Genomic DNA, 18,744 nt, shown 5'->3' with positions numbered 1-18,744 from the left:
ATCATATTGTTAGTACAGAAGCGCTGACCTGAGCTGTCAGTTTTTTTTTTTCGTTCGATTGCGTTGGGTTGAATGAAAAAAATAAAATTGTAGTGTGTACAAGGCCTTAATGTGAATGTGGTAAAGCTCTGTTAAAAACTTTTCCTTGCACATGATTGGAAATTCATTACCAAGTGGATTTATACCACTAGATTCACTAGGCTGAAGCAAACTTCCCTTGAAATTTCCTTTTCCAAAGTGAACAGCCTATTTACCTTTAAAAATTAACTCCAACTTTCTTTTCACTAGAACGCAATGGATTGTTCAGTCCCAGCCTAGATCATACTTCTGTACCATGTTGCTCTGATGTCAGCAACTCCTCGGATATTCTGTGTTTAGTTTAGGCTTTGTACCATGTGACAGTCTGTATAGTCTGGATGTATACTGAGTGCCTTCCAGCCACTTCCTGCTCAATCTCTATCCTAGAACACACCCATCTGTATTCTTTCAGTCTGTGAAAATGATGTAACTTCCTTCACAGCTCTGATGGTGGGTGGGATGGAATACATCCTAATTAGCATTCAATCCCACCCAGTCACACCTACAGAAAGAGTCCAAACCTCCCAAGTCCTGTCTCACAGATCACACCCTCCCAGAGCATGAACCCTCCCTGAAACTACAGAGGCTCAAAGCATGATGGGACATGTAGTATCAGGACTGGTAAAGGAAGGAAACTGGAAGTCAGAGAACTTTGAAATTCAACCAGGAGAAGGAGTGACATCACAGATGCGGAAATCTGCCTTTTACAGCTAATGTAGGTAAGATACAGATAAAATGACACTGGGGTTGTGATTCATTTACATGCACAATGCATCTGTTGTTTTGGGGAGGAAAAGCTGGAGTTCTGCTTTAACAAATAAACCCTGGTATGTCTAAATAGATGCATCATGTTATATGATGTCTCATTGCTTTGAGACTCGTATGCACTTATGCCGCGTACACACGACCGTTTTTCATGACTAGAAAATGCAATTTTTTTTAAATTGGTCATTAAAAACGACGTAAAAAAAAAAAGGCGTGTGTAGGCACTAACGACGGGGAAAAAATGCGCATGCTCAGAAGCAGGTTATGAGAATTGAAATTTGCATAATCAGCCCAAAGGGTGTCACCAATCAAATGGAACTTCCCCTTTATAGTGCCGTCGTACATGTTTTGTACGTCACCGCGCTATGCTCGAGCATTTTTTTTCACGATCGTGTGTATGCAAGCCAGGCTTGAGAGGAATCACGTCGAGAAAAACTTTGTTTTTTCCATGACATTAAAAATGGTCGTGTGTACGCGGCATCAGGCTTAGAGCTTCTAAAAACTTCAGTGATTAACTTAGGCTGTAGCTCAGATGCATTGGGGGTTATTTACGAAAGGCAAATCCACTTTGCACTACAAGTGCAAAGTGCACTTGAAATTGCACTGAAAGTGCACTTGGAAGTGCAGTCACTGTAGATCCGAGGGGGACATGCAAGGAAAATAAAAAACAGCAGTTTCCCCTCATTTCAGATCTACCCCTCAGATCTACAGCGACTGCAATTCCAAGTGCACTTTCAGTGCAATTTTAAGTGCACTTTTCACTTGTAGTTTGCACTTGTGCAAAGTGCATTTGCCTTTCGTAAATAACCCCCATTGTGTTGAGCTGCGTGTTCCATTTGTTTTACATCCTGTTTAACCATTTAAGTCAGGGGTCCTCAAACTTTTTAAATAGAGGACCGGTTCACTGTCCCTCAGACAATTAGAGGGCCGGACTATAAAAAAAACTATGAACAATTTCCTATGCACACTGCACATATGTTATTTTGAGCCCACCCTCACTGTCATTTCAGACCATCATTGCAAGCCCCCCTCACCACCATTTCAAATTCAAGTCATCATTTCAAGCTCCCCTCACCATTGCAAGCCCCTCACGATCATTGCAACCCTCCCCCTTCATCATTATAAGCCCCTCATTGCAATCACCCCCCCTCACAATCATTAATTGCAAACCAATCATGATCATTGCAAGCCCCCCACCTCACCATCATCATTACATCATCATTAGGGTTGAGCGAACCCGCACTGTAAAGTTCGGGTTCGTACCAGACTTTTGGGTTTTTGGTACCCGGACCCGAACCCGAACAATTTACTGTAAGTTCGGGTTCGGGAATGTAATGGCGCGCTGCAGGGCAGCCAATCAACATTAGTTTAACTCGTGTGACCTAGAAGCCATCACAGCCATGCCTACTAATGGCATGGCTGTGATTGGCCAGTAAAGCATGTGACCCAGCCTCTATATAAGCTAGAGGCACATAGCACAGCACGTCATTATGCTTTAGATAGGGTAGGGAAAGGTTCCTGGTTTTGCTTGTAGGGAGAGAAATATATAGGAGTCAGTCCTGCTTCAGAAATCAAATTACACCAGCGCTGCATATGTTCCTGTGAGATACTCTGCATTAGATACTTTAGGGAAAGGTTCCTGATTGTGCTTGTAGGGAGAGAAATATATAGGAGTCAGTCCTGCTTCAGAAATCAAATTACACCAGCACTGCATATGTTATTGTGAGATACACCCTTTAGATACTTTTCTTCTATTGTGCTATTCAAAAAACATCCATTTAGAGAAAAAAAAATGTTGCAGTGTTTCCTTCAGTGTTTCCTCCATATCTGTACGTGTGAGATAAACACTTTAGGTAGTGTTCTTCTATTGTGCTATTCAAAAAACACCTATTTAGGGCAAAACAATATTTTTTGCAGTTTTTCCTCCAGTGTTTGCAGTGTTTCCTGCATATCTGTACGTGTGAGATACACACTTTAGATACTGTTTTTCTATTGTGCTATTCAAAAAAAATTATTTAGGGCAAATATTTTTTTTTTTTTGGTCCGTTTCCTGTATATCTGTACGTGTGAGATACACACTTTAGGTCCTCCTAGGTCAAGAGTTTTTTTTTAGGTATTTTATGTTATTTTAACTCATTTCCATATCCACTTTTGTTTGCAGAGTACTTGCCATGCTCTTACCATCATTTTGCTGCCATTTGCAGCCCTCTAGCCCTTACCATTACTTTTTTAGAGACATTTTAGTACTCAAAAGTTCGGGTCCCCATTGACTTCAATGGGGTTCGGGTTCGGGGTCAAGTTCGGGTCCCGAACTCGGACTTTTTTTCCAAAGTTCGGCCGAACCCGTCGAACCCGAACATTCAGGTGTCCGTTCAACTCTAATCATCATCATCAGCCCCTCACCATCATCAGCCCCTCATTGCAACCCCCCCTCACCATTGCAAGCCCCCCCACCATCATCATTACATCATCATTTCATCATCATCAGCCCCCCCCACCATCATCATCATCATTACATCATCATTCATCATCATCAGCCCCCCCCCACCATCATCATCATCATCATCATCATCATCATTACAGCATTATTTCATCATCATCAGCCCCCCTCACCATCGCAAGCCCCCCCCCTCACCACCGTAAGCCCCTCACAGCCTTTCTCCTTACTGTGCCAAACTGCTGTCACGGTCCCGCTGTGTCACGAAGCTCAGTGTTGGTAACAGTTCTGGCGCGCTGTGATAAATGTCCCGCCCTCCTCCTCCTAGACCAGCTTGTGTGATAGGCAGAACAATGGCTCTATCACACAAGCTAGTCTAGGAGGAGGAGGGCGGGACATTTATCACAGTGCGCCCGAACTGTTAACATTGTGATCTCCATGACACAGCGGGATCGCTGTGTTACAACCTGCCGTGTAACCGGCGTTGCCTGTCAGGGTTGGGTGGGCCGGTTAAAAGTCCTCCGCCGGCCGCATGTGGCCCGCGGGCCATAGTTTGAGGACCCCTGATTTAAGTAAATGCAAGCTTTAGGCATAATAATGCATGTTTTCTTGTAGCACAATCCTTCTGCTGTAACAGGTGGCAGGATCACATCTTCATGAACGCCTCAATTATTCCTGTTTACAAGAGTCTCAGAGTAATGGCCTTTTCTTCTTCTTCTTCTTTTTTTTTTTTTATGTGTTCTTTTCCTGAGCATAAAAAACAGTACAAGGCTCTAAGTTATATAGCCTTGTAGTTAAATGAAGAACAATGCAGCTTTTACAATGGGGAAATCTGTAAGTGGCTTTAAACATTTTTTCTCTGCAGTGATGAGAAGAACATACCTCGGTTTGGTTCAGGGTTTCTTTGTTGAACTCTGAGAATCTATTGAAATCTATTAGAGCCATATCTTATAAGAAAAAATAATGGTAATTTGTATAGGCTAATAAGCAAGTCAGTGTCAAACAATGAGCATTGGGGATTGAGTTCTGCTTGGGGGGGGGGGGGGGTCATGTACCAGAGCAAAAACAAGTTAAAACATTTTGTTTTGCAGAGAGCATTGATTTTAATCATTCTCAATGTTAAACATTAAAGCATGCAAAACTTATTTACAGAGGAACTGCAGTCTGCTCACATAATTGGTAATAACAACAGTGTTGCCATTCTGAAGCTTTCCTCCAACCACTTTACATATTATTTTATATATACTGTGATTTTGTGTTTGCCAAATTTGCCAAATCTCCCTCCACTAAGTCTGACTGCAACCATTTTAACGGTGGGCAGCTGAACATGCTACCTGTTCACTTCCTGGATTTACACATACACAGCTCCAGCTCTGCAGCTCTCATTGGACCTCTTATGACTCATCCCCCCCCCCCTCCCTTCCTGGCAAACTCTCACAAGAGTGAGAGAGAGCTGTGCATGATATAATAAGCCTAGGCTTTTTGCCAGACAAGAAATGGGAAGTGGGCTGTATAAGGTATTTTGACAGAATGTATTTTGGGGTGTAATTGCACATATACCCATTGCATGTGTGAGCAATATATCATGTCAGTGACAACTTTGTGTAAATGTATTTATTTTTTTGTAATTTTTTTTTAATCACTTGTCACAAAAAATAAAATATTCAATGGGCCCAACATGCATCTCAGCAAATTCCTTGGGGTGTCTACTTTCAAAAAAAGGGGTCATTTGGGGGGGGGTTCTGTACTGTCCTGACATTTTAGCACCTCAAGAAATGAGATGGGCATTCATAAACTAAAAGCTGCATAAATTCCAGAAAATTTACCATCATTTGTAGATGCTATAACTTTTGCACAAAACCAATAAATATACGCTTATTGAATTCTCTTTTTTTTACCCAAGACATGTGACTGAACATTTTGGCCTAAATATATGACTTAAATTGAGTTTAGTGTTTTTTTTTTTTTTTTTATAACAAAAAGTAGAAAATAACGGAAAAATTATATCAAATACTTACGGTAATTTTCCTTTCCTGATGGACTCCATGGCAGCCTACGTGTGGGTTAATCCTGCCTCTCATACCTCATAGGACCCTACTCCCATAAATCTTTGCTTCTAGTCAGAGACCGTGTTCCGTAACATAGCCTACTCCAGCAAGGGAGGGAACTCCTGCTGCCATGGAGTCCATCAGGAAAGGAAAATTACGGTAAGTATTTGATATATATTTTCCATTTTCCTGACAGACTCCATGGCAGTCTACATGTGGGAAATGACTAGCCATACACACCCGGGTGGGCAATTGCTGGTTAAAGAAAAAAGGTTTAATTGACACCGTCAACAGACAAAACATGAAAACCAAAATTAACTGAAGACAAAGAAGCCGGTTCTACGCAATAGTGCGTCATAAATGTGTTTAACGACGACTATGAGTCCGCTTTGCAGATCACTTCCGGAGAGACATGACGGGCAGCCACCCAAGATGTGGAAATTCTTCTAGTGGAATGAGCGGTCACCGCTTCTGGAAGAGCCAAACCCTTCGCCTTATAAGCCCCTTGGATGGCTTGAACGATCCACGCTGCAATAGTTCTAGAGGAAGCACGCAATCCTTTGTTTTTCCCTTGGAAGGAAACGGACAGATGATCAGAATGGCGAAAAGACACTGTAGATTTCAGATATTGTTTTAAAACTTCCCCGATGTCCAAAGGATGAGTATTAGAGTTCTCAGATGATCGAAAGGTGGGGAGAACGATCTCCTGGTTCTCATGAAAAACTGATGTTACTTTGGATTAGAACCCAGCATAGGAACCAATACAACATGATTCGGGAAGAAGGTAAGGAATGGTTTTTTGGACCTTAGGGAACCAATTTCGGAAACTCTCTTAGTTGATGTTATGGCTACAAGGAAGACAACTTTGAGGGAGAGATCTTTAATAGATAGTTGATCCGTGTACTGTCCATCTCTTTCTGAGAAAAAATCCAAGACCAGAGGAAGGTCCCACTTGGAGAATCTTGGTTTTCTTTGAGGTCTCAGTCTTATAGCTCCTTTAAAGAATTGTCCAATAAGAGAGTGTCTAGCCCAGGAAATGCCTGTGAAGGCAGAGATAGCAGAAACCTGAACTCTCAAAGAGCTAACTGATAAGGGTAGATCGAGTCCTGTTTGAAGAAAACCTAGGATATCCTGTATCCTGGGATTGAAAGGAGAACCTTCAACAGTTGAGACATAATCTGTGAATTTTGACCAGATTCTTTGATAGACTTTGTTGGTGCTTGGTCTCCTAGCACTCAATAAAGTAGGGATTGCCCCGCTTGGCAACCTAACGCTTCCAGCCTTCCCCTCTCAAAAAACAAGCCATCAGATGTAGATGGGTTGGGCATGGGTGGAGGGTTGTTCCCTGTAACAGGAGATCTGGTCTGGCTGGGAGTGGGACTGGATCTCGGAAGCTCAGTTGTAACAGCAAGGGAAACCACGGTCTGTTGGGCCAGTATGGAACTATGGCTATTACCTCGGCCTTCTCCCACCTGAGTCTCTATAGGAACCGGAGAATGACAGGAACTGGGGGAAAGGCATAGGCTCTGTGAAACTTCCACTGATCCGTCAGGGCATCCACCCCGAAGGCTTGGGGACAACGGCATCTTGTGTAGTACCTCTCCAGCTTGAAGTTGCACAGGGATGCAAACAGATCCACTTCCGGTACAATCCCCAGGGACAGAACCTAATTGAAGACTTCGCTGTGGAGAGACCACTCGTTGTTGTCGAGCGACGTTCTTGATAGAAAATCCGCCTGTAAGTTCTGCGCACCGGGAAGATATACAGCTGACAGATTTGCCAGATATGTCTGAGCCCATGACATGATTGGGTCTACCTCTCTCAGTAGGGATAGACTGCGAGTGCCCCCCTGCCGCTTCACATACGACACTGCTGATGTATTGTCCATCCTTAGGAGAACTGAGGACCCCTTTGTTAAGTGAAGAAAGGCTTGTAGAGCAAGAAGAGCTGCCTGGAGTTCTAGGGTATTGGATACTACCCTTTGAGACGGGAAGTCCCACTTCCCCTGAGCTACTTCCTTCAGGCGGAGTGCTCCCCAGCCTCTGTTGCTGGCATCCGTTGTAATTGTGACCCAGGAAATGGGGGCTATGGAATGGCAGTTGAGAAGATTCTTCCGCAGAAGCCACCAGGGAAGGCTTTCCCTCATAGACAGGGTTATTCGTATGAAATGAGAGAACATTGCAAGGCGAACTCTGTCCCGAATCATTGGGATCTTCTCTAGAGGCAAGGAGATTGTACTCTCTATTGTAGTGAATTGAGCGCCGAGAAAAATCAGAGATTGTGTAGGCTCTATATGACTCTTCTCTTTGTTCAACAGCCAACCAAACTCTGTCAGAATGGAGATGACCTGAGATCGATGTATTAGTAGCTGCTCCTTGCTTTGAGAAAGTAATAGCAGATCGTCCAAGTAGTGGTGTAGCCGAATACCTTTGGTTCTGATCAAAGCCACGACAGCCAGTAAGAGCTTTGAAAATACCCGAGGCAATGTTGTAAGCCCGAATGGGAGACATGTAAACTGGAGGTGGATTCCGTCTACTGCAAACCGGAGATACTTTTGGAACTCTACCGGTACCGGGACATGAAAATATGCATCCTTCAGGTTGAACCATCTGACGAATTGTGAGTAGAGACTCCATTTTGAACTTTTCCTTTTTGATAAAGGTATTTAGATGAGTCAGATCCATCACTGGCCTCCAGGAGCTGGACTTTTTTAGAACCATGAACAAGGGTGAGTACATCCCTAGGAATCTTTTGGCCGCTGGCACTTGTATGGCGGTGCCCTGGGCCATTAAAGAACTTGTGTATGATAGAAGAATTTGTCTCTTCTCTTCTGAGCAGGGTAGGACTGTGGGTACGAACTGAAGTGTGGGTGGATTGACAAACATCCAAGAATGACCTGACGAGACTGTTTTGACAGTCCAGAAATCTTTTATCGAGGCTGCCCAGATGTGTCGGAACTGAAGTAACCGAGCCCCAACTTGATCCATCTGGGCCGGCCCCATATCAAAAGGACTTAGGAGCATTACGTCCGCCAGAAGAAGCTCCCTTTGTGGATTTTTGACCGGACGGCTGGTTTCTTCTCCAGTTCTTCCTAAAATCTAGGCCAGGTCTGTAACGATGAGCATCTCTTGCACGATCCTGATCATGCCTTGGTTGAGTTCTTCTCTGACCCAGAAGGCGACGATCCTGGGGAAGGAACCCCGACTTACCACCTGTGGCACGGGTGATGGCACTGTCAAGCTTATTCCCAAAAAGGGAAGACCCTTGAAAGGGAATCCTGCACCATGCCTGCGATTCGCACAGCCATGCCAACCTGCCACAATACAATTGAGGCGGCTGGTCGGCAAGTAGTTAAACAAGCACCCAGCTGACCCTCTAGCACAAGAAGGGTGTGGCAGCAGCCCAAATGTCTCTAAGATCTCTCAGCAGTCTGTACTCACAAAATGTCTAGGGACAGTCGGTTGCCTCCTTTCAGCTTGCAAGCAACACTTTCCTCCAGTCATACCAGACTAGATCTTCAGCAGACACCCCCTCAGTCAGCTAGCTGTAGCTTCAGCACCCAGGTCCTCTGTCACCAACCTGAGGCCTCATGAACAGCAAGCACATGGCAGCGTTGCCCTGGAGGGCAGCAGCCCTCCAGGATGGATGGATAATTTTCTGGAAAAAGACCAATAGGTAGATTCAGGTAGAATAGTGCAAAGTTACGGCGGCTTAGCTTAGCGTGTTTAGGCTACGCCGCCGTAAGTTAGCTAGGCAAGTACATGATTCACAATGTACTTGCCTGCTAAGTTACGACGGCGTAGCCTAAATCGGCGGGCGTAAGGGCGCCTAATTCAAATGTGTTGGAGGGGGCGTGTTTTATGTTAATGAGGCTTGACCTCACGTTTTTTACATTTTTCTCTAACTGCGCATGCGCCGGGCGCCTACATTTCCCAGTGTGCATTGCGGCTAAGTACGCCGCACGGGCCTATTGATTTCGACATGGACGTAAACGACGTAAATCCCGATTCGCGGACGACTTACGCAAACGACGTAAAAAATTAGAATCTCACAGCGGGAACGGTGGCCATACTTTAACATTGTTATTCCACTAGGGCCTAGCTCTAACTTTACGCGGCCTATCTCTTACGTAAGTACTGCGTCGGCCAGGCGTACGTTCATGAATCGGCGTATCAACTCATTTACATATTCTACGCCGAATATGTACAGACTCCCAGCACCCATCAGGGCACTGCTCCCTGGGATTTGCCAGAGCTGTATAAATATTTATACTACCATCTGCATAACTCCACACATATGTTCCAAAGAATCCCAGAGCTCTCTGGAAAGCAGAGAGAGCTATCAGACTGACAGCAGCTGAGATCACTGAACTGACCTAATTAATCTGCTGCACGGGCTACAGTCAGCAGAACTATATTTACCGAACACAATCAATACAGCCACACTGCATACAGCAAGACAAGCAAAATGTACTTATCAAAACAACCTAGCTCTGCTGAATGCAGTGAGCCAGCATTAAATCTAGTTATTACATCACACCTAACTAGGAGGGTGCTACATGAATGAAAAAGAGAAATTTACATTCTGAAAATTTCTGTCTATGTGCAGCACTATTACCCACAAATCATTTGTAAATGTCAAAAGTACATGTGCCAGCTTACATATTTCCACCTCCAGTGCCATGTTATGCACCAATAAAACAGAAAATTGAATACTTACCCTTTCCGTAATTTTCCTTTCCTGGTGCCTACCCATGGCAGCATACATATGGTTGGTTACTCTGCCCCCAACCAACCCACAGGACCAATTAAAACTCTATAAAAGAAAGAGTAAGCCCCCTCATACAGCATACTTGTAACTAGACTCAAAAATTTAAGGATTATAGAAAGGGAGGACGTACGCTGCCATGGGTAGGCACCAGGAAAGGAAAATTACGGAAAGGTAAGTATTCAATGTTCCGTTTTCCTGGTGCCTTCAATGGCAGCATACATATGATTAATAACTCGCTTACATGGAGGGTTGCTGTAAAAATATTTTAACGTTGATTACAGAGTAGACAACTAAAAATTGATATGAGTAAGTGCAGACTATACTGGCTCATGAATGTGGAGCTTCTGGAGAGATTTGCTTCACTGCTACCCAGGAAGATGCCATTCCCCGCGCATTTATGCCATCCCCCGCGAGTAAGCATTTATTGACTTTGGGACCGGAGGACCACTAGCCCGATACATTCTTTGAATGAGATGAACAATCCAACTTGTCGAAGTTGTCTTTGATGCCGACAGTCTCCTTTCTTTTGCCTTTTTTCAGCAGCGGGAGCCTGAACCTCCCGGTGCTGAGTTCCATATCCGAAGTTAGCCGAGATTTACAGGCCTGAAACATCTAGTCTTCATGAATAAAACCTTCTTCCCAAACCTGTCATAGGTGCCACTGGAGGAAGACTTTCTGACTTGAAGCAATGTGTATTTCGTGGGAGCAACTCAACTCTTCTAATTTTCTCTGTTAATTTTTTAGGTGATCAACTCCAGGGACTCTGAATGTGGATGGAAGAGGCCTTCCCAGAACATGCTATTGTGGGCAACTGAAAGCGCCAAAGGGCCACCCAGGGACGGCTTTATTAGCAGAGTAAACCAAGATCTTCTTGACCAACCAAGGCACTGTAGCCGAGAAAGCAACTCATTCTTCTGTTAGGTGCTGGCGCCTAGTTGGATAAGAGGGCGTCCATCCATGCCAATCTGTAGACTGGAAAACTTGTGAAGGAACAAAGTGCCTTGATAATTGAGAGGAGATGCACCAGAAAGGAGAATAAGTCTTATTAGAGGACTGTCCCATGAGGGCAGACCCACTGGAAGGCCTGCTGGATTAAGGACCGTCCGTTGGTGCTGGTACTTTCCTTCATAGACAATCTGACAGATGATTTTTTTTAGAGCTGAACTAAAAGATGCTTTGAGGCTGGTGAAATTCCTTCGGCCCGGAGTATCATCGGGAATATTTTGATGGACGATGACCCATTTGTGTGTGTGTTCCTCCCTTAGTTCTGGACACAGGATAAGGACGACTTGTTGCCTATTTGCAAAAAAATGTACTCGCCTCTACTCCAGGGACTCTCTAATAACAGGAAATAAGCAGGCATAGAAATAACGTTTTGCATTTAAAGCCAGACTCCAGTGCTAGCCTGATGTAAAAAACTCCCAGTGTTGTACACGTCTGTGGGAGACAGTCTTTACATTGGAGCAGTTTTTCAAAAGATGGAGGAAATACCTGAACTCCAGACCCCAAAAAAGATCCACAGAAAAATGGGTTCTCACACTTTTTGGCGTCTTTTGCAGCCTAAGTTATGGGACTCCAAATACAGGAGAGCATGAACCTGTAATGGTTGCACCGACATAGCGGCACAGTAAGGGCTGAATCCAGGTGATCCACGATCCTGCAGCTTTGAGGACAGAATAAATAATGGTGTATGAGGGGGATGACTCTTTCTTTTATAGATTTGTAATTGGTCCTGTGGATTGGTTGGGGGCGGAGTAACCAACCATATGTATGCTGCCATGGAAGGCACCAGGAAAATGATTTTCAGATTCCATCACTTCCTGTAGATCGTCTCTCAGCATTCACTTCCTGTAGGTCATCTCCCAGAAGGTTCCACTTCCATGCTGCATCACAGAAGAGTATATGATCGGGTGTGTTTACCACTTTGGACCACACCTCCCTCATTCCAATACCACCTTCCACCCACTTTCTATACAATCTCCTTTAGGCCTCGTACACACGACCGAACATGTCCGCTGAAACTGGTTCGGCGGACCAGTTTCCGCGGACATGTTCGGTCGTGTGTAGGGCCGACCGGACAATTTTCCGGACGACCGGACAGGTTTCCAGCGGACAAATGTTTCTTAGCATGCTAAGAAACATGTCCGCTGGAACCATGTCCGCTGGCCCGAGAACCCGCGCATGACGTCGAAGTGATTCGACGCATGCGTGGAAGCATTGAACTTCCGGGTTCGCGCACGTCGCCGCCACGTCATCGCGTCATAACCGCGTCGTCTGTCCGCGGGAAATTTGGTCTGATGGTGTGTACAGCCATCAGACCAAATGATCCCAGCAGACATGTCCGATGAAAACGGTCCGCGGACCGTTTTCATCGGACAGAGCCGCTCGTCTGTACGAGGCCTTAGATCTCCCATCAGTTATGTAGTACTGTCTGATTTGATACGAATTGAATGGATTGGTCAGGTGTGAATGTCTATTCCATACTTTTGATAAATCTAAAGGAAATTGTACAAAGATTATACAATCAGATTGCATAGTGTATGAACATCTTCATGCAAGTACATACAGTAGGAGGGAGTGAAAAGAGACACTCAGTTATCAGACCTCGTTCACTTTTACACATAGCGAAAATTCACATTCTTGCATGCACTGTTTTGGAGCGTTTTCACTCGTCATGCATAGGGCAGGCCATTCACCTGAATAAGCTACCCTGTGCGCCCCAGAGCCAGTTCAGAACTTTTTTTGAGCGGAACATGGTGCGTTACCACAGTTCTTTGTGTGTTTGCAGCATTTAGGAAGCCTCTAACTTGTAATGACAACACAAACACAATGCACATTTGCCGTATTTCTGAAACGAATGGCAAATCGCACATTTTCTGTGCGGTTTGCAGTGCATTTGGAAACACACAGATGTGAATGGAGTCTTGTTATTCTTGTGGAAATGCACCAATTTCACTTTCAGGCCCCATTTACACCTAGAGTAGTGGGAGCACATGTTTTTTCAGTGACACACATAGGGCAGCCTGTTGATTTCAATGGGCTGCGCTACATGCGGCAAAATAACTCACAATATATGTTGGCATGTTGAGAGCTGCATGTTTTTTTACTGCACGTTTTGCTACATTTGTCACCTGTGGCATTTATTCATGTGGGCACAATGTGTGTTTGCTTCTGTTTTTGGTGTGCCATTATCAATTATGACACTGAAAGCGCAGCTAGGCAATTTTAAGTATATAAATGTGGCCATACACTGTACAATCTCCTTAAAATTTACCAAAGCTATATAATAGGAGGACCCACCATCTATCCAATCAGGCAGGCTCTTGTATTACATCAGGGGTGTCCCGTGGGCTGCATGTGGCCCCAGAGAGTTAAGCATACAGCCTGAGCCCATCTGAAGAGACACTGGGGAAACCAGGCAAATGCACATGTGGAGAGATGTGGGGATACTGTGCAAACAGTTAAAGAGATAGTGAACCCTGATGGGTTTAACTTTAGGGTGACCAGATTTTCCCAATTTCTGGGGACAGTCCCCGGACTGAGCATACAGTCCCCGGGGGAAGTTTGTCCCCATTTTTGCCCCTGCTTTGCAGGGTCGGGGAAATCCGGTCACCGACAGTTCAAGGGAACAGACTACAGCTCCTCCTCCTCCTGTCTCCTCTGTGTCTGCCCGGTTCCCCACCCACTCTCCCATCCCGACGACTTACAGCCGTGTGCAGGAGAGAGAGGGAAGATGTGCGCGGGAGATATGAAGAACCGCAGTCCTGCTACACATTCCAAGCTGTGTGAAGTGTGCCTGAGCCACCAGCTTCCAGCCTCGTCCATCCAATGAGTGAGCTCTGCATTTACACTTTGATCAGTGAACTGTCCCTATCACCCTCCCTTCTCTCCTCTATCTATCTCCCCCCCTTGTTGTTCCAAGTTCCACTTTTATGCAGCAAATACTTTGATTGCTTTTTTTTTTTTTTTTTTCGTTGAACAGTACACTGAAGGGGAACAAAAATAATATATGACCCAGTTTCCCCACACACACATTCCAAGTGGATGGGAGAATCCTCCCACTGTGCACCAGTGGCTGAACAATCAGGGTTGCAGTCCTGTTCCTGTAATTGACAGCGCTGGTCTCTGTCTCCATTGCAGCACATTACGATACAGTGCTGGTTATGTTATGTAGTTGATGGGCACATGTGCAGAGCGCAAGTACAATTGGCTATAGACAGCGGAGCCTCTCACTAATCGCTTAGCAGAGGTAGCACTGCCTATATATAATCATACAATCATTACATAAACACATACCACATACACTGCATATATTATTTGAGGAAAATATGCTTAGTTTACTATTTGCCAATAAAAAAAAAAAAAAATTCCCCGGATTTCATTTTAAAAATCTGGTCACCTTATTTTACTTCCTCTTTTAGTACCTGAAAAGCCTTCAAATTAAAAGCATAATGGGCTAGTATGCAGGGCTGGTGCAAGGATTTTTGACACCCTAGGCGAACCCCCCTGAACACATGTTCCCCTCTGCACCCCTCACCTTTCTTCCCCTTAAACCCCCCCCCCCCACACAACACACAGTTCCTATATGTACCCCCTGCACATCTGTTCCTTCCCCCACCCAATCAGTTCCTCTCTGTAACCCCCCCTAACACACACACATCTGTTCCTCCTCCGTACTCCCCTGCACATACACACACCAGTTCCCACTCTACTCTGTACCCCCCTGCACATCTGCCCCCCCCCCACACCAGTTCCAACTTTGTACCCCCCACACACACACACACACACCTGTCCCACACACACACATCTGTACCCCCCCCACACACACACATCTGTACCCCCCCCCACCCCACACACACCTGTACCCACCCCCCACACACACACACACGTGTACCCACCCCCCCCCCACACACACACACACACACATGTACCCACCCCACACACACCTGTACCCACCCCACACACACCTGTAACCCCCCACACACACACACCTGTACCCACCCCACACACACACACCTGTACCCCCCACACACACACCTGTACCCCCCCACACACACACACCTGTACCCCCCACACACACACCTGTACCCCCCCCCACATGCACACACACCTGTACCCCCCACACACACACCTGTACCCCCCCACACACACACACCTGTACCCCCCACACACACACCTGTACCCCCCCCACACACACACACACACCTGTACCCACCCCACACACACACACACACATCTGTCCCCCCCCCCCCACACACACACACATCTGTCCCCCCCCTCCACACACACATCTGCCCCCCCCTCCACACACACATCTGCCCCCCCCCCACACACACATCTGTCCCCCCCCCCCCCACCTGCCCCCCCCCACACACACACATCTGTCCCCCCCCTCCACACACACATCTGCCCCCCCCCACACACACACACACATCTGTCCCCCCCCCACACACACCTGTCCCCCCCCCCCCCACACACACATCTGTCCCCCCCCTCCACACACACATCTGCCCCCACACACACACACACACATCTGTCCCCCCCCCACACACACACCTGTCCCCCCCCCACACACACATCTGTCCCCCCCTCCACACACACATCTGCCCCCCCCCACACACATCTGTCCCCCCCCCCACACACCTGTCCCCCCCCCCCCCACACACACACACATCTGTCCCCCCCCCCTCCACACACACACATCTGTCCCCCCCCCCACACACACATCTGTCCCCCCCCCCCACACACACACACACATCTGTCCCCCCCCACACACACATCTGTCCCCCCCCACACACACACACATCTGTGTCCCCCCACACACACACACATCTGTGTCCCCCCACACACACACACACATCTGTCCCCCCCCACACACACACACACATCTGTCCCCCCCCCCACACACACACATCTGTCCCCCCCCACACACACACACACATCTGTCCCCCCCCACACACACACACATCTGTCCCCCCCCACACACACACACACATCTGTCCCCCCCCACACACACACACATCTGTCCCCCCCCCCACACACACACACACACATCTGTCCCCCCCCACACACACACACATCTGTCCCCCCCCACACACACACACATCTGTCCCCCCCCACACACACACACATCTGTCCCCCCCCCCCACACACACACACATCTGTGTCCCCCCCCACACACACACACATCTGTGTCCCCCCACACACACACACACATCTGTCCCCCCCCACACACACACACATCTGTCCCCCCCCCACACACACACACATCTGTCCCCCCCCCCCCCCCCCCCCCCCACACACACACAAACCAGTTTCCCCTCTGTACACAGTGCACTGTAAACATGACAGCAGAGTACATTTTTTTATTTCTTGTGACTTACTGACTGACTGAGCGTCCTCCTGCCTGTGCTGGAAGTCCACTAAGGCTTTTCTGAAGGAGAACTGCGCTGCTGCTCGTCCCTCCTCTTCTCACAGGTCACAACACATCCCCAAGCGACCTGGAGGAGGGTGGAGGCGGGGGGGGGATCGGACATCGCGGCGGCAAGCCAGGACTTGCATGTAGGGTTTCAGCCTTCAGTCACCATCTCACCCACCGTTTCTACTTTCTACCATCATGCAGCACTTCCGGCCACTGCCAGCTGCTGTCCATGCTCTCTCCCCTCATCTCACTACCGCTGCTACGGGCTGGCAATAGAGTGGTGAAGGTGATGTGAGTGTCTCCACAGGCGCAACCGCCCCCTAGCCTAGCGGCTGGCGCCAATTAGGCATGGTTTTTAAAAACGCCGGTCCGGGAGTTATTTTAATGGTCCGAATCCCCAGCGAGTGGCTGGGGATCAGGATTTTGCCGCCTCCCCTTCCCGGGCGCTCTAGGCAGCCGCCTGACTTGCCTATGCCTAGCGCCGGCCCTGCTAGTATGCATCGCACCAGATACTACAAGTGCAATATCTCCTAAATGGCGCACGTTTAGGAGATATTTCCACTACCTATAGCAGGGCTTAAAATTTCAAGTCCTGAGCTACTAGCCAGGCCTCAAGGCATACTCGCCACCAGTTGCCGCGCCCAACCCCTACCATGTCCCGCCCCCTAATCCCACCCCTCCCTAATCCCACCCCTAGGCACGCCCTCATAAATCTCATGAAATTACACTTAAATGTTTTATGCAGAATTAAGTTATAAAAATAAATATTAACAACAACTTTATCCGTGCCCAAAAATGCAGCCTGCCCATGTCTATTAATGCAGCCAGAGTCCCCCCACAATTGTAGCCAGAGTCCCCCCCACCACATTGCAGCCAGAGTCCCCCCCCACCACGATGCAGCCAGAGTTCCCCCCACCGCCACATTGCAGCCAGAGTTCCCCCCACCGCCACATTGCAGCCAGAATTCTGCGCTCATAAAGGTTTACCATTCTAATTCCACATAATGTTTGTGAGGAATAACATTCAGTAGATCTCAGTTTGTTCGGAAGAACCAGTTCTTTATGTAGAAAAGATCAACAAATGTATACAGCACAACGCAAAAAAATTTTCCCAGTGCCCAGGACGTCACTATGGCGTTTGATGTCAGTTCCTAGTTAATATCTGGCATCTGGGCTCCTGTACACTTTCCTGTATGTGACACATACAGGAAAGTGTACAGGAGCCCAGATGCCAGATATTAACTAGGAAGTGACATCAAACGCCATAGTGACGTCCTGGGCACTGGGAACATTTTTTTGCGTTGTGCTGTATACATTTGTTGATCTTTTCTACATAAAGAACTGGTTCTTCCGAACAAACTGAGATCTACTGAATGTTATTCCTCACAAACATTATGTGGAATTAGAATGGTAAACCTTTATGAGCGCAGAATTCCTTTTTGTTGTAACTGTATTTTGGTGGTGCTTCTAGGTACCTGGATTTCTGCAGCACGGATCGTTTACAGCCCATACGAGGGTCTTAAATATTATATTGGACTATAGTGTTAACCCATAGAGCGCCAGTGAATCTTTTTTGTATCAACATTGCAGCCAGAGTTCCCCCCACCGCCACATTGCAGCCAGAGTTCCCCCCACCGCCACATTGCAGCCAGAGTTCCCCCCACCGCCACATTGCAGCCAGAGTTCTTCCCCCTGCATCCTACCTGTGCTGGGTAGGAGAGGAGCCGCCGCCGAATGGTTCAAACCGCAAGGAACTTTACAGCCTTCAATTCAATAGCTGTGTTCCCCGCAGCGCGTGTCATATACAGCCCCTCCCCTCTTGTCCAGGAAACTTTGATAGACAGATCACCCATCCAATTCTGGGATGGGTGAGCTGTCTATCAAAGTGCCCGGACAAGGGGGAGGGGCTGTATAAGACGCGTGTTGCGGGGAACACAGCTATTGAATTGAAAGCTGTAATGTTCCCCGCCTGTAGAAGGCAGCGGCTCTGCTCTCCTCGCTCTCCCCCCCCTCTCCCAAGCAGCCCACACTCCTCGCCAGCCCTCAAAATTTACTTGCAAAATGCGAGCAGGCGAGTGTAAATTTTGAGGGCTGACCTATAGGTAAGCCTTATTCTAGGCTTACCTATAGGTAGAAGTAGTCAAAATGCATCAAAAAAGCATTAGTGTGAATGGACCCTAAGTTCATTCAGCCTTACTGGGTGTAAGTATAAAAAGTGAGAAATCC

The sequence above is a fragment of the Rana temporaria genome, chromosome 1 (genome assembly GCF_905171775.1).
Source record: "Rana temporaria chromosome 1, aRanTem1.1, whole genome shotgun sequence".
Taxonomy (NCBI): Eukaryota; Metazoa; Chordata; class Amphibia; order Anura; family Ranidae; genus Rana; species Rana temporaria.
Note: the sequence above shows the minus strand (reverse complement) of the source record.